Source organism: Arctopsyche grandis, chromosome 10 (genome assembly GCF_051622035.1).
Source record: "Arctopsyche grandis isolate Sample6627 chromosome 10, ASM5162203v2, whole genome shotgun sequence".
Taxonomy (NCBI): Eukaryota; Metazoa; Arthropoda; class Insecta; order Trichoptera; family Hydropsychidae; genus Arctopsyche; species Arctopsyche grandis.
The window spans coordinates 29,572,858-29,591,917 of record NC_135364.1 but is presented as its reverse complement, the minus strand read 5'-3'; the positions used below and the strand labels follow the sequence as shown (position 1 = coordinate 29,591,917).

At 32.3% G+C, this 19,060-nt stretch overlaps 1 protein-coding gene across 1 annotated transcript in view; it reads left to right on the top strand.

Annotated features, from left to right (window-relative positions):
* Nucleotides 1–19,060, top strand: part of LOC143917763 (optomotor-blind protein-like) — a 128,799-nt gene that overhangs the window by 30,423 nt on the left and 79,316 nt on the right. The window lies entirely within an intron of this gene.

Sequence of the window (19,060 nt, the reverse complement as noted above, 5' to 3'; positions counted from 1 at the left end):
TCAAGCTCTCAATATGAAAGAGATTGATGCAAAAACACACACAACACCAAAACCTTCAACCAACCCTTCAATTATAATACGCTCGGTGTACCTTCACTTTTGAATTATTATATACAAACACACATTATACATATAGCTAACGACATGATGACGGGTTATTGCGGAATTATCACGTTAGCACCCCCCACGTGCAAGAGTCGTGTTCGACGAGCGCCACACGTGCTATTTTCGCGTCACATTTTGCCGGATTACCGGCAATTATATAGCACACATTCTTAACAATATACGGGCTCGCATACTATGTATATTTTTTTGCATCCCATTATGCATAGGTGTGTGTGTGTGGGTTTTGTTTTTTGCTTGCCAATTTATCGACATATTTTAGGTCGTGTATGTATAACTCATGACCGCCCCGGGGCGAACGGATAACTGCGAGAGGTATGGTTACCAGTCATCATCATCATCACCTGCTTTACCTGCTCATCCCCCGTATTTATACAGGTGGAGTGGACCAAAATGCTATTAAAACAACGGGAAACGTGTCTGCTCGCCCGCACACGCACGCAACTGTCCGTATCTCAGGTTGTTTTTGTTTTTTCGCGCGCGTCACGAATTTTTGCGATTTTTTGCGATGCCTAAGTAAATATGTTTTGTCCGGTGTGTAATTCGATTGGTCACGTCTTACCGATTATTGTTGGAAATTATGCAAAGAGGCAGGAAGGCGACGACACCTCTTTATTGCGCACTATCGATCATCGAACGAATGGTTGTTGATGTGTAACGCTCCGAGCGTTAACACATTGCTGCCCGGACCAGGTCGAAAATGCGTCTAAGTAGGTGAATTACGTCGGTGTAATTCGCCGGAGATTTGGCCGGAAATTTAATCGAGTGTAAGTATAGTAATTTTCGGTTTGGGCTGAAACTGTCTTGGACGCAGTCGTATTGAGTAATTTCGTGATTAAATTGACATTATGAAACTTTTCTATTGACTTTTTTTACCAACAAAAAAACATTTCGTAATATTTTAGGTTTCATTTCATTTTTGTATATTTAAATCTGTCAGCTTTGTATACATTTAAATAATAATTTATTTCAGTGCAGTTATAATACATACATATGTAGGCTATTCCTAAGTATACAGTACAAATTAGTAAAAGTAATATCACATTGCAATATGCCAATTTATGCAGAGTTGTTTCAAAAATTAAATCAAATAATTTGGCAAACTCTGATAAGAAACGATCGATTCAAACCTGACCAGCACAGTAGGTACAAAAAAAAAATGCTTCAAATCATCAATGATTTTTTCAATCGAACTCAGTTGAGAGTATTATACACTACTTACTGAGTTATCTCTTCTTATTAGATACTATTAAAATAATTAAAATTCAATCAATATGCAATGAGATGAAATTAAATGATTTGTATGTATCATTTGATGTCATAAATTTATCATATTTTGCATCTAATTCTATGCTATAACTCGTTCCTTTATACATTCTAAGATTTGATAGTATGTATATTTAAATATATTTTTTATTTAATAGTTGAATAATTGAAATATAATCAAATATGAAAGCAAAGGACATACATACATACTCGCAATGTGTGCATGTATCATTTTGTGTCAAATCATATCATATTTTGTATCTAGATAAATGTTGTTTCAACTCGTATGTAATTACATTGAAGATAGATCTGCTAGAATTTATTAATACTTTGACATTTAATTAATATACATAGAAATAATTCAAATGCAATCAATATACCTCAAGATGAAAGCATAAGATATATGTATGTGCATTTGACGTCAATTTTGATGAATTTATAAGCAACGTTCAATATTTATGCAAAATCACGTACTTTGTTGCTTGGTAATCGATACTGAGATGATTTAAACGCAATCCATATATTATAGAAAGATTCTGCATGAAAATTTGATATTGTAATAAAACAATCTCGATAGACTTAGTATGCAGATATTGCGAGCGCGTCTGCTTAACGAACCGTTTACGCCAAACACGTCGGTGTAAACGCGCCATTAGATACGTGTCTTCGTAGATATGCATCTCGATATTTTTAAAATTCAATCGCGCAATATATTTCGACGATTATAATGACCGGTTATCGATATCGCCGCTTACGCGTACGGGGAGAGAATTCATCGCCTCGTTTTGTGTAGTGGAATACTTACGAATTTAAAGATATTGATATCGATGATAGCACCATATACGTGGGCATACACGTGTATACAAATATTTGTATATACATACACGTACTTCCTGCCCGAGGATGTGAACCGGACACGCCCCGTCTGCGGGCGACCACCGTGTCTACTGGGCCACAGAGTCAGGTGTTGTGAAACGAGGGATCGCCAATTAAGCTATTTCGACTAGTGGTACTATTATAACGAGCAGGTGAAAAAAAAAATCGATTCAAAAAATATATATATATTAAAATTATAACGATCGGAACATCTCGGAGGTGTATGCATTTGCATGTTGATTATAATAAGTGCACAAATCAAAAATTAACCGTATACGCGCTGTAAGAAATCGAGTTTCAGCATCTAATTGGCGTGACGGATGCGTTAAAACGAGTCGCGAAATTTTCCTCGATTGAGACACGTCTGTCGTAAATTTTATGATGTTATTTGTAATTATCATTTGATGTGTCGTATAAATTGATTTGAGATATGATACAGCATCTTCGCGACGGGGAATGTTGGGTTTTCGAACTGAGTGGTTTACAGTTCGACATTGTTATGATCTTATCTAGGTTTTTCCTCTTCGTTTTAGAAAAAAATTAAAATCACTAATAAATCAATTTATTTAAATCTCCAATCACTATATTTATCGAGATGACTTTGAATAAAAAAACGGTTTTATCAAATGTATTCCATCTTTGAGTGAGCATCTTTTGCTTGCATGCTAATTTTGTACATGATTCTAAATGGTTTCTTTCTTAGCTTGCAAGTTTTTGAATAACTGTTTTCGCTCTTTTTTATTTAATAACGAATCAACTAGTCATGATCTGAATTTGAAAATATTTACAGAAATAAGAATTGGTACAATTTTACAGCAATTCAAAGACACAATTTCATACGGATAAGTTTATGCTCTTCGGATTTCATTCAGTGGTTTAAGAGATGGAAAAATCAAATAAAAATCTTGTAAAAAGAGAGGCACAACCTGGCGATTTAGAAATTTCAAAAAAAAAAATTTACTGTTCAATATACTATTTTATTTTATTTTTAATAGTTTTTTAGTGTTCATTTATTATGTTCACAATGTATGTTTAGTCAATTTAAGGATCACTACCAAATAATTATCTATTTTAAAACCATTTTTCTTGTTATTTTTTATAATATTATCTTATTGCATACCTCTTCTTAGATCTCAAATCTTATATAGGTACATATTACGTATGTGATGCTATTGCACTTTTGTCGTATCTATGTATATATAATATCGCTATACTGTCTGTCTGTCTAGAATAACGCTTGCCGTACTGTACGTCACAGCAAAACCACTACCAAAACGTATATACGAATAACAAAAAACTTCTATATATACTATTTTCTGCCAATTTTTCCTCTTGGCAGATAATTTACCGCCATCTATTGAAAATTTATTTAATTAATTATTTTTTCTATTGATGTTTTATATTGTTTACATGTAGGTAGGTAGGTAGTTTTTACCTTTTTTTCATACTAAACAATTAAATGTAATATATTTAAAAGGTATTTGAAAAAAATTCAACCACGTGCGGATCGAACCGACCTCATTTCTTTTCATTTTTTTTTATTTAATAACTTAATATGCCAACACCCACGCGAGGATATGTCATCGGGTACAACACTAGTGTATATATGTAATACTATCAAAGGCTTACATGCTTTAATCAAGTGGCACAGCACTTGTGTAAAAGTAAGCATAAAACGCAATCAATTTAAAAATATCATTTACCCCAATGCAAAAGCATTAAAATACGCGTATAAAAAATAGCAGAAAGTAAAAACGCCGTCAAAAAGTAAGCAGGAAGCGATTTAGCATGCTAAATTATAAGAAGATAAGCAGGTTATGTTTCAATTAAAATGCGATCGGTGACGTGCAAGGTTGTCGATCCCTGGTTGATAACACATTGGCCAACAAGGCTGTCTACACCTCGCGGTAATAGCCATAATCACCGGGTGTCCCGCTAAACAAACTCATATTTCGGGCCAATTGCCGGGTATGGGCGCTTCGGGCTATAAGCTGTAGAGCGAGACGGCGAATGGCCCGATCGTGTGCGTTGGAAAGAGACGAGTGCATTTCGTAGACGTCGACTCGCCTCGGTATCGTAACAAGGTTGTCTCGACGAGACGCGATCGACAACCATGGGTCAACGGTGCGACGTGTTAGGTATTTTGCATATATCCTTACGCTTTTTGTATGTTTAAATGTTGTAAATTTGTGGCGTCGTTCTCGGAAGTTGGGGCTATTGAAAGTGATGTGTGTTTCCGACATTTTTTTTCCTGATAAATACTGTGTACAATTTTCCTGTTTGGATTTGGGTCGGATGTAATTATAATATAATATAATACGGGCGAAAGTGCTCAGTTGTGTTTGGTTTAACATGAATTCATAATATCTATCTATATATGTATATAAACGGTTTCTCAGATATCTTTATTTGAAACAGTGTGGTTATTATCCTTGGCTATATCCTAGTGCATTCCTATTAGGGGCGTTAGGTTTCAACTCATTGGAGTCTCGTCGGAATATGTTACTGGGAAGGCACTTTTTTAAGCTGTTGAATGGGATAATACACAATCCTCAGGTTCTAAATGAACCTTGTAAATTCAGGGACTTGAGAAATCGTGATTTGTTTGTTCCTCCTGTGGCTCGCACAAATATGTTGTCAACGGCTCCTATATCTAGGGCGATATATCTGCTTAACAGGATTTCTGGTGAAATTGACCTCTTCAATATAAAATATACTAATCTGGTTGAGTGGTTGTTGAGGAATGCCAGTGGTTGATTTTGCCTATTATAAATATTAATGATTGTTATTACTTTATCTATGTTTTTTCTTTTTTTTTTATGATTTTATGATTTTAATGATGTTGTGTTAATATTGTTATTATTATAAGTTATTATTACTGTTATCATGTTATTATTACTGAATGACCGGCCACAGCGACGCGTTGGAGATCTCTGTAATGTCACTGTGGCTAATATGTTAAATAAATAAATAAATAAAATTGAATGTCTGTCTGTCTCGTCTAGGCTACTAAACCACTCAACCGATTACAATGAAACTTTCAGGATTTGTTGTATGCATGTCCGTGAAGATTACTGTGAAAATAAAACGGGAAAAAACCTCTTAATAATAATATTCTTAATTACCGACGCGAAAGTATGAAGCGCCATTGTGTAGTCAAGGAAATGTGTTTGTTGGCAACCACGTTAATAGGTTGGTTTATGACGACACGGCGTTGAAGAGACGTTACTCCACGGCGTTGAGCTCTATCACTTGAAACGGGAACGGGAACGCAACTAGAACGGGAAAGGGAACGGAAACGGGAAAAACGGGAGTGACCTGCGTTGTTAGGCGTAAAATAACGAAACAATTGAATAATTTCAAATGCATTCGCTGCCTGCATTTTTCCGACAAACGGGAACGATAACGGGAAAGCAACGGGAACGGGATGTTTGTATGCATGTCCGGGAAGTTTACTGTAAAAAAAAAATCGCCCAAAAATGGGATCGGAAACGGGGAAAACGGGAATGAGTGGCATTGCAACGCCATAATTTTAAATTTATTCGCGTTGCGACCTGCGTTGTTAGGGTAAAATAAACAAACAATTGAATAATTTCGAATGTCTTCGCTGCCTGCATTTTTCCGACAAATGGAAACGGGAACGAGATCGAGAACAGGAACGGGAACGGGAATTGCATGCGTTATTGTGGCGTTGCAACGCATGCCGGGTTTAACTAGTGTATAATAAATTTACTAGAATGCTTAATTTCATATTGAGGCTTCAGTTGCCAGTGGAGTTTTCAGATTCTTTGAATACATTACTATATTTTATATGGAGATAATTTATTTTTACAATCCGAGGTGCTTTAGAACAGCGGTTCTCAATCTGTTTGGACTCACGCACCAGAGCTTGAAATGAGAATTGAAATGTTTCGTGAATTTTGCTCCCTCGCGATAAAAATCCGAAACGTACCCTTTCATTAGTTTTAAAAACAATTAAAATTCAATAATTATTGCCGATAATAATATGCCAATATTGTAATATTGATTCACAATTGTTGACTGCAAGTAAAATGCTTAGATGAAAAACTTTATGACTTTTGAAGATACTCTTCTTCGAACACAGGCACATTGGCTCATATTCTACACCAGGCTTTATCAAACATCCGAAATAATTTTAGAATTAGAACTCAATTTTAGATATTATATAATGTTTTTAAAGTACAAGTCATATATGACCCCCCAATTAAATTGATATTAAGCCCTCCCTTAAGTATCATATGTGTAATATCTTATTTTTGCTTAAGGAATACTTATTATAGTCCCGGCTGTCATATTATACAATAAAAAAAATCAAAAGCATATTTTGAAAATTGTCGAGCGCTCCCATTTGTGAAAATTTCCATTTCGAGTCCTGTCACGTACCTAACCTTTGGTTGACAATTTCCAAATTGTTTTTGAACTAAATTAAAAATGTAAGCTGTGTTTATATAGCTTGTACATGTATTTGCTATACATATGTGCATGCTTAATAGACAAGTCTGCAGTATTTTTTTTGTAAATTAGCATCCGCATATATTTTAAAAAAATCGCCAAAGAAAGCTATCATGTATTTAATGCAATAGCTTGTGAAAATGCTTATAAATAATTATTTACAGAACATGGTTATTTATATGATACATTCATCGTTTTATTATCTTTTGGGTGTGTAATTTTCTAAATTCGCAATTTTCGTGCTTTTTCATGACTGGTTGTATTATTTTTGCTACAAAAAACATTTTCATTGTTATCGCATGTAACAATAAAATTTTACGTTCATGTATCAATCAAAATATCAATCAACGTGCAAACATCTTTACTTTAGTCGTTAAAAACGAGAGGAGGCAACCGCTCGTTAAAATGCGCCTTCAACGTATTTTATAATTTTTAATGACTTCACCAAACGCTAAACATATTTTAGCACACATGAGCAAACCTTACTTATCTATCGTTCGATTGAAAACATCGACAAATTCACACGTAGATACAAACAATGGGAAAGCACTCGAAAGTAACGCCGTTTTATTCCGTTTACTCGGTACGGTGATAAACTATTTACATAACCAGTTTGTAATTTACGATTACTGCGATCTACCTATATACAATGTAATACGTACGAGTTTCGGTAATTGTACGTTTGCACTGCACTCACTATGATATAATTTATTTTTATTTATCTATTCATACTTCGTAGTTCGGGTCTGGCGCTAAATTCAGGTTAATTGAATGTGTGCGATTCGTCTTGTGTGCAAAAGTTCGCTCGCTTTGATTAAACATGTTAATCTCAGATGATTTACTATGATTTATTATCGGTTGCCGTGTGTTCTTTTTTTTACGGTAGCAAAGTGGGTCGATAGCGGCTAAAAACCGAATCATTTATTTCGGATAGTGTATTTATTGACTGTGTAAAAAAATATACGGACGCACAAATTAAAATATGAAAATTAATATGTTCGACGTGTATAAATCGACCATTACGTTGTAAAAATTGCACCAGTTTCGAACCAGAGACTACTCAAGTATTAAGAGGTTGAAAAAGTTGTTGATTATACTTATAAAATTTAAAAGCTCAAGTTGTAGCGAACAGAATCTGTATTTAATATACACATGTTCATAATACATCTATGATTTTACATTTTAAAGTAATAAAAAGTTCAATAAACATTTTTTTAACACTGTCATCAGCTCGCCAAAGTTTATGAAAGTTGTACATTCGAGCGATTCTCTCTGGTTTTTGATAACTGTATTTATCACATTATTTTAAAGTCTTATATAGAAAAAACCTTACATGAAACTTCATCTTGTAGGAAAAAAAACTGAACTAGCAAAACGTTGCTTAAAAACCACAGAAAATTGGACGATTTTGCGATTTTTACCAACTTGTGGCTGTTTAAATTTTCCAGTTTTTTATAGTCTTTTCCAACTTAGTCTCAGTTAGCTGTCCATGTTGATGACTATAGCTATTCAATCGAGAATGATGTTGAAATTTATTGTTTAGTTATTTATACAAGATATATTGGCAAAGCTATACGTATCTACCCACATTTTAATTACGGTTAAAATTACTAGCAAAAGATTGGTGAATAGCTCGTTACTTCCATTGAAAACTAACGCTGATGCATAAAATAAAATATGCGAAAATAATAATGACAGTTTGAAAAGGCGTAAAAATTTTCAATTTTTAAACAAAAAGTTGAAGCAGATCAAAACACAGACACACACACATTTTTTCTAGATCATGAAAACGTGGTTAGTAATCGATTCTGAGTTCGAATCAGTCAAAATCTCGAGTTCGAATTTTCGCATGATCACAAAACTTCATCTATTGTTACTACGTACATAGATAAAGTAATAAAAAGGCGTATTGCATAAAATTGTGAATTTATTATCAATGAACATATGTTTAGCGAATGAATGCCAAAAGAATGTATACATATATATTATTAATTTAGAGTATTTTTTGCTATATCATATTAAATTTTGGGCGTTTAAAAGTCACGGGTTCCTTGATTATTCATATTTTTTATGCGACCGTATAAATTTTTGAAGCATTTTTTTTTACATCTCATACTCGGTGTGTGTGTATGTGCGAGAGTTCAATTTGTCTGGAGCTGGGTATATACCTACCCAAGTGCCAACAAGAGGAATTTCTTTTTGGGTGGTATCATAACGCCATATTAAACAAATACGGCGCCATAACGTATAATTGCGGTGGATGCGGTCTGGCTCCAAAAAATACCTTGTTAGCTCCATGTAAGAAAATAACTGGCTCTTATTTTTTTTGTATCTTCTTCTTGTCGTCTTCTCTTTTTTATAGTGTTGCCGTTGGTTCGTCTTGCCTTCTCTCACTCACCACGATATCGTGGTTGATGATTATCTATTGTACGTACCCGGCGTTTAAGTGAGATTGATTTAAAAGCAGTTGATCAGATGCTCTCTAGAGCAAACACTCGAAATGGAATCGATAACGTTTGTTTTTTTCCCCTCGTGTACGTTTCGATTGCTCTATCGTTCGAGAAAAAGCTACCTGTATCCAAAATCTTAATTATCCAAGGTGAAAAGAATGCTCGAATGAAAAATATACCTTTTTTAGAATTCGATATAAATTTTAACCATTTGTTGATTTGCATACATTGATGTAACATTTTGCAAGTATAATATGTAAAGTGTGACATATATATAAATAAATTATATTAGGTGCAAATTTATGGTAAATATATACGAAAAATTGATACACAAATAAATTAACTCGGTTATAAATTACATCTGCTTAACTTTAGTCTAACGAAATCTTGATACACAGCTCAATTCAAATTTGTATGGAATTTTTATAATATATTTAAGTATTTTAATCAATATTTCCTAAACTTTTGCATTACCATTTATTTAATGAAACTACAATATGGACGTAATGAATACAATTGAAACATGAGTAAGTGGATCGTTAACTAAATATTAGGTTTCGATTTGACATATTTTTCGATTTTTAAATGCTTTTTGTTATTACTAAATCATGTTCACAATACATCTTATATCTATTTTAATAGCTACTGATCTACTGATCATTTTTTATTTTACAATTTTAATTTAATTTTGTTAGTAATCATAGTATTATATTATTCTAATATTAATTCATGTACAGCATAATAGGAAAAAGAGCTCAAAAACCGATTTATATTTCTTAATATTTTCCGATGAAATATGATCTACAAATGAAAAACCTACTTGTTCATGCTATGTGGAATATCAGCGCTTTAAATATATACAATAATAAAAATTAAAAAATAAAACATTTTTATACAAAGAAAACGTGTATAATGAAGTGCGACGTATTTAGATATAAACGAGGGATCATTTAATATTTGATATAAATTTCATAGTTCATCTTTACATTCAGTACAATTTTGAATTATTATAAAAAAAAAGTACATAGACTAGATATACCATCGATTATATCTATAATATGATTTTTTTTGTTTTGGAGTTTTTTTGATCAGATAAATTTACGTATCGGCAAAATCGTGTGCAGTTTTCGGCTCCTGATTTTAGCACTGCGATGTGTTTATAGAGTGAATCGAGTGTATTAAAACTTGCTAAAAGGATTTAGTGGCGATTTTCAGATTTATTACACGCCATATTTTTTATTATATTTTATAGTGTGGCCCGTGAAAAATTTGTGATACGTAATCGTGCGTATAATTTCGATCCTATGGGTCTCGACTGCTTAATTGCCTCCATTTTCTCACGTTCCTTCTACGAAAAACTGTGTGTGTGTGTGTGTGTTTTTTTGTATTATTCCACCTCGTGCTCTGTCCGATTTTATGACGCGTTTATAACACTTTTTGTTTACCCTTTTTGTTTTTTGTGTTAAATCCTCGTTAGTGCTCACAGCCTAACACCGCGGCTCAAAGTTCTCGCACACGCGCTAATGAACGCGCGAGCTGTTCATTATTGTTTCACAAATTATTCATCGATCGTTTATGTTTTACGACTGAATAATTCTTCACATTAACACTACCTACGAATTTTCCCTACCGGCGAAAATAATAAAAAAAATACATAAATATTTTAAATGAGAATTAATACCGACCTAGCCTTTGATATTAATGAGACGCTTCGCAAAGGTCAACGGTGCGAATCGATCATTTTATATAAATATAAAAATAATAATTACTTTTCTTTATCGATTCTCCATATAGGGGGCAAAGGGGTCAGTATGTGAGTCGTATCTGATCGTTTTAAAAAAATTAAAGTTCATATCCAATTTCGTACGACGACTCAATAATGATTGTACATAATAGTGCGAAAGTTTCGCGTCCTTAAATCGATCTTTCGCGTAATTAAAATGCAAATTTTATTAGTTTGTTAGTCGGCAGACGTTTTTGCGCATTTTAAAAGGTTCATTAGCTCACGTTTTATTATAATATTATTTTTATTTTTATCTTTATTATTATGATATGTTCGTTCGTTTTATCACGCGTATGTTCGATTGCGTTAATTTTCACACGCGAGTGTCTATATATATTTTTTTGTTTTCTGTTACAGCCGGTAGCCATATTATAAGTATATGCATTTTTTTTTTGCAAAATGCGTTCGTAACTTAACGTGCAAAAAATGTAGCATTGTATGAATATCCGTTCGCGTGATGCAATTCGATTTTTCATTCAATTGCGATTTTCTAATATGAATAACTCAATATGACGATGAATGAATAATTAGTGATTATATTGCGAGTTCTACATATTTTTCGATTTATGTATTTATATACTTCTACGTTTAATATTCCATTCAAAATGTACTAGTAAACTTTATTGATAATAATTGAGACCTTTCAAGGTTTTGTTTTTAAGTATATGGGTATATATTTTATACATAAATACCTTTCATTTAATTTGCGGAAATTTATTAAGTCAGAAAAAATGTTTTCTGTTACTTAACCAGACAAAAAACTAATCCCTTCACTTTTGTTCTCGGTTTTAATTTATTTGGCATTTATTTTTTTTATTTTTAATCCTTGTGAGAAAATCTGTAGGTACTTATTTCCAATTACATTATATATTTATGTAACAATAAAATATTTTAAAGATAATATGTTAAGTTGAGAAAATTAGTAGATATTTCACATACAATTATTATAAAATATTTAAAAATTATGTTGGGTAAAAGTATCGACAGTAAAATATTATTTTCGTATCGATACATTAGTGGTCTTGTGCACGAATTTTTCCATATAAAATTGATAAAAAGTGAGCCCTATAATGAAGCATTTAAAAAATGAAATTTAATTATAATTATATTGAATATTGAATACGTTAATTAAAATTATATTAAAGCATTGTCCACAGGCTACAACAACATATATGTAAAACCTGATCATCCACTGCTCTATTATAAATTAAATATAAAATCAGGTGTTTGAAACGATACACGGCAGAAGTGAAACTTCCGAGTTGTTCAAGCAAACCATGTAGGATTGATCTAAGCACCATATTTTTTAAATACGTTTGTACCGCCCTGTAGGGTTTTATACACACACACACATATACATATACAGGGTCGGGTCAAAGAGTTAAGTGCAGGCGCCAAGTATGGCCCGAGGTGGTCGTCCAGCGGCCGCAACCCGTCCCGTCCCGAGATCCCGGGTGCATTTTTATCCGGTCGTCTATTTACTTAAGCCCCTCGTTTGTTTTTTAATACGAGAAACGTGAGCGGGCAATAACGCGCCTCCGCCATCATCTCCGTCCGTCTGCAAAAACTTAACAATTTTCCTACGAAAACGCATAAACGCGGCTCTAAAACGCCGAACGTGTACGATTTATGCGCGCTTTAAAGGTTAAAAACAACCGCACGGATGAGATTAACTGCGAAAGCTAATAGCCGTCTCGGTGCAAAGTCAGTTCATTATTTTTAAATCGGGTATTGTTTTTACGGACGTCAATGTGTTTATTGTGCGGTATGTATCGGGACAATACGTACGAATTGCGAGTTATTGAAAATTTAATACCTCTGTTTATTACATGTATGAATACTGAATTTTAAATCCGTCATTAATTCAACGGCAAATTGTTAGAGCTATCAGTAGAAGGGTTACGAGTTCAAGACCCACCCAGGGCGAAAAAACAATATGTGTATATCATTTGTATTTATTTAAAATTAATTCTAATAAAATATATTCTAATAATGCAACCGATGATATTTTATTTAGTAAAATAATATAAATTTTATATGTAATTTAATTGAACAATTTAGCGGGGACTCAAACCAATTTATTTATTTATTCATAGCAAATTGCTAATGAATATATAACAAAAGTAACAAATAAAATTATATCTACAAATAACATAATATAATTAACAAAAAAACTATAATTAGTAACTAAAACATAAAATTATAATGCCAAACACTGCATTTATTAACTTATATAATTACATCCCCTTCCACAAAGGTATCCATTCTGCTTTCTGAACTGAAGAATAATTAAGGTTTTTATTATTCTTCAGATTTTTTAAGAGTCGATATGTCACTAGCTGAATAATACATAAATAATATACACAACATACATAATTATATATAATTTAATAACATAACATACATAATAATATTTTTTGATTTAATTTTTAAAAAGTTGTTTATTTATTTGAAATTTTATTCAAATAATGCACCCAATTATGTAATATGTAATCGGGCCAGTCACTAGTTTATATTTTATTTAACACCTACTTGATGGCTCAGGGTTTAACCGGTTGCATTCAATTAACCGGTTGTGCAATTTTAACTCACTAAACTGGACGATTAATTGAAACGATAACTATTCAATTTTCAGCTGTAAAGTTCAGATCGATTTCGATCAGATCTTTCGTTTTAAGTCAGTATTTCATTTTAAACGGATATTATTTTAACTTATTCTAACCTAAGAGTTGGTATATTTTCACTGAGCATTAAATAGTTTATAATTTACGTATACGCACGAATATAATACAACATTGAAAAAATTACATTATTGAATCATCCTTTCCATAGTCATTTAGATTAAAATCGATCGAACCTTTTTGATCGACTCGTTCGAAATATATATATTTTTTTATTCAAAATAATTCGAAAAAGTCATAAAATCAATATTTATTATACGGCGATCATTTCGCGATGAAATTTATAATTAATTTAATTTTTAATTATGGGAATCATCAACCTCATTCGAACGTTTGCGGTCATTCGCGCATAATTTGCGCATTAAAAAAAAATCGACGGAATTGCACGCTAATTTAAGAAAAAAATTAATACTTACACACTTATTAATTAATCATCAAAATAAAATCGGTCAAAAGGAAATGCTCGCGACATGACTGGTCGCACTTTACGATCGAAGAGCGATGACTCACACTGTGTCCAATTACGTACACTTACAAGTCGAAATGCATCCGGATAAATGCATTTCTACAATTATAAGCCATGTTTTGACGATTTCGAATGTTATGCAGATGAAATTGCTCATTTATGAAATCATCGAAAAAATTAACGGTGCTAGCCGTTGCTTTTTTATATGTATGTATGTATGGAGGAGTTGTACGGACAAAATGCGACACGATTTCACGTTGTCACCGGTTCATGTCCGACATGTGATATACGTCGAACCGGTAGCCCTACGTGATGGCCATGTGGCCACCAAATCCGGACATACCGGTTTTGGACATCCATCAAAATGGAGACCGCGTAATACTATTGGAGCGCGAGCGCAATTGTAGGACTTTCGTTCGCGAAATATCTATGCAATTTTTGCATAAGCGAAAGAAAATGGAAGGTTGGAGTATAAGCTACTGTGAACCGGTTCTACTTTCCAGATAAATCTAAATAGAACTCGGTTATTACGAGACTCAAAGGGCTGACAATATTTCTTCGTAATATCATTGATGAGTTTAATACCCAATTATTTCCTTAATATGCTTGTTAAAACAATAATTTAATACTTAATACGATCCTAGTAGACTTGTTTCTAAGATGGTCTAATTTAGACAGATTCTAACAAACAGATAAATATACATATATGTATATATTGAGAAATTTAATAATCCTACGATGGCAAAACGTCAATTGAACTAATCGGCCTTGATCACAAAATAAAAATTTGCAAATAAGATTTTGTTGTTTTACACTAATATATTCTGAAAAGAGTCGGATTTTCCAATGAACCTATTATAAAATTATTATATTTATGCATAAAAGTCATGCTAGATTTATTGTATTAATGAATATTCTCATTACGTTGGAACATGAGATTTTGATTTCAGTAGCTTCAAGATTTATTTTGCAATATTAACCCCATAGTAAAAAGGAGTACCTTCATGGTGTTATTAAATCCCCAATACTATATAAATGTATTATACTTGACACTATTCATATTCATATATGTATATATAATACTAGTCCATAATTGCATGGCATCAAGGCTATAATTGTATCAATAAAAACAAACAATAAAAAACAATCACATCTCAGCGATAGTCAATCTTTTGTGTATTATATGGCATATTGAAAGTAGCCTGTCATTATAGAATGCCTATAATATGTACCTACTTGCAAACTTTCGTAATGTAATATGCCAATAAAACAAACAGAACAAACTTACCTGACCTTACTCAACAATCGATATTCAGCTCACACATCGGCTCAACATTCCAATTTCAAATTAAATTATGAAACATTTGACGTGGAAAAGTGTTGTTTTTCAGATTTTATTTCAGATTACGTATTATACGTACGAATATAACTTATGCGCTTGCATAATACAGGTAGCAGATGAGAAACCTTATACCGGTCAACAAGGGCGTTAGCATTTTGCTCATAATAGTCACATATGCACAAAGTATATATATATATATATATATATATATATATATATATATATATATATATATATATATATATATATATATATATATATATATATATATATATATATATATATATACATACATATATAATTTAATTAATTGATATATACAGTATATTTTTTAATTAATTGATATATTTTCACTTGAAATATGCTTTCACTATAACATATATGTACACAAAGGCCCTCGAGCTTTTGTTGTAGCTGTAGGTGTGTATACTATCAAACCGATGGTATACATACCTACATTTGTATGTATGTACATATGTGTCTTTCATGAAAGTTTCAAGTCTATTTTTTATTAAGAATTTAGAATAAGCTTATAATAATTAAATAAAATAAATCTTATAACTGCTATCGTGTAATGACTTTTATGGTGTTTCTTCCCGTTAAATTCACATTTAAAAATTTCTATCCAATCCATCCAGTAATTTAGTAGATAAAAAAGTAAGATATCAATTGTTATGACAGATTCTAATTCCGGTCGATTTAAAAATTTGAATGAAATCAGAAAGTAGTAATTGGCATGTCATTAACCAATTCAAAGTAATGAAGTGATAGAAATAGATATTCGAATTATCTCCAAAAACACGTATACCTACTTGAAAACGCGGTAAGTGATCAATCATAAGTATAAATTGGTCAAAGTCAAGGTCAACTACATAGCTTCATCGTATAAAGATGAAGTTAAAATTGTTTTAAGACTTTCTTTAGAAGATACTTATTTTAAAATCAAAACTGGAGACAAGTAAAATTTACGACCGTATATAAGCGTTTGACGTCAGGGGAAATCAAACTAATTTTAAACGTGTATGTGTGAATATTACGGCGGCAATAAATATGCATAAAGAATGAGCAAAACATATAAACGTACAAATATAATTTATTAGTTATGAATAGAAAACGAATGATGATAATTAATCGGATCGTTTCGTCGCCGGCGCACAAAGAGCCCGATCACGTCGTTTCTTTTGCGCACGTATAAATATTTCTTTTTCGTGTTGTTGTTAGCTGTCTTCTCATTTTTTTATTTTTGTTTTTCGCCATTTTATATATATTCGTTTCGTTTGTCGGTCCGGGCCTGGCCGCAAATTAATTCGCAGTGTCAATTTAAATGGCCGATTGACAGTTCGACTTCGCCTTGATTTTCGCCGACCGACGTATATCAAAACTTTAATGGCGAACAGGATGCGCGAGCGGGCTCGTTTTAAAATATGAAATTGATCGAGAAGGTGAAGGAAGAGATGAGGCCTTGCGTGCCCCGGAGTCCTCCAAATCAAGACGTATTTTTTATTATTTTTTTAAAGGTGGAGAACCGGTCGAGATTCGCGGAAATCGTGATTGAGGCGTTACGTTTAATTACGTTGCGTTGAGTTGCGTGCCGAGAGCTTTCTTTTCGGAAGTCGCATCGAACCACCCACACGCCCACCTCGTAGGTATGATTTACGCGTGTGCCGGGACTTTATTGGTGTCAATCGGACGTGCGTGCGTGCCTTATACCGTGTCTCGTGTCGTATGATGTGTGTAAGATGAGGTACAATTTGTATGATTTTTTTTCTGGGGGACACCATATATGTACATACATACATATGTAGGTGTTGTGAAATTAGTGATTTTTAGATCGAAAGCTGGTGTTGTGTGATTCAAACTAAGCATTTGTACATTTTGAATTATTTGCTTCATTTTTTTTCAAATGGAGGTATATGAAAAATATTAATAATTGCGAAATTATTGATTATCATTGCCTCTTTTGCCAAAAGTTGCACGTTGATGCAAAAGTTGATGTTAAATATGATACAAAAGTTAATAAAACAGAAATAGATAACACTGGGTGGATTCACTACTATGCTATTCGAAGCATTATTAATGAAAATTAGCAGTATTTCGACAAAATATTGGTCCAAATATATAGGCGGTATGACTTTCTATGACACGTGTTTAAAATCGGCGTTGAAGAGTTGCCACTTTAGTCCAGGGCTGTGGAGTCGGATGAAAATTTACCGACTCCAACTTCAATTCGACTCCTTGAACGATTTTAGTAAGATGGACTTTTCTTGCCAACGTATAAAATTATTAGTAGTAAATATAATAACGATTTTCTAAATATAAATAAAGGAATTAAAAAAAATCACTAAAAATTGACATTTAACCCAATTTATTGAATTATTGGTAATGCAATAGGTATACATAAAAATTAAGAACATTCATAGTATTTGTGTATGGATTTCATACAAAAAAAATCAATTTAATAAAAAAAAAGTATGTGTCGGAAGAAACATCAGTTTTGGGCCAAACACATCAAAATATGTGCAATTCAACGATTTTATTTATAATGTAATTTAAATTCACGATTTTTATAAAGAAATTATTAAATTTCAATTTATTAGTCGATTTAATTTAATTCAATTAGATGACTCTAGTTGACGCATACCGTAATACTATTAATTAAAAATAATAGTAAAAAGTAGTCGGAGTCGATTAATTTTTTACGGCTCCGACTCCATAGCCCTGTATTTTACAAAAAAAATAGTTCAAGATTTGTTTATTGCATCTATAAGCAAATATTTTAATATGTGATCTATATAGACACAGTTTATGGGTTGAATTTCTAATATGAGGGGTACTTTTTTGGAAATGGACTACTAAAATGGTTCGTAGCAGTTACATACTTTAGTTGATTGATTCAATTGTTAGTAATGAGGATAATTCTCTAGTTTTGATACGTCTTTGATAAGTCTTTTAGAATATTTTATTGTTAAATTAAATGGCAGGCAAATGATGGCGACAGATATACATAAATCATTCGAATTTATACAAAAGTATTGTATATATTTGGATATTACTAAATCCAATTTGGTTACCGCTTTCAATGAAATTTAAAACCCTCAGTTACAAAGAAGCAATGTTCGGATGGGTTCGATTGGTTTTGATGGTTTATACCTTTTGATTTTTATATCCGACGATAGCCTATCAATTATTATTTAGATTAGATCTGAAGGACAGTTTTACGATTGCGACCAACTTGAGACTTTTTTTTAAATACTTTTTTTAATACCGATATGCAAGAGCAAATGTCAATATAATATAGAAATAGTTGCACACACCTGAAATAAATAGTAAATCGTGCAAACCTAACACGACGTTAATGATATACGGCTACCGCGTTGCAACTACGTACTGCACTGCAAATTTACGACAAATGCAATTGACAAACACGCGTGTACACTCCGATATAGAATCGCAAAAAGTATGTACTTGCAATAGTTATGCCGATAAATAAACTTATAATGAATGCGTTTGAAATGTTGCCGCTGTTTGTAATACCTGACAGGCGCTAAACGTTACACACGGTCGATACATATCATTCTAGATAAGTTATACGTATCCAAT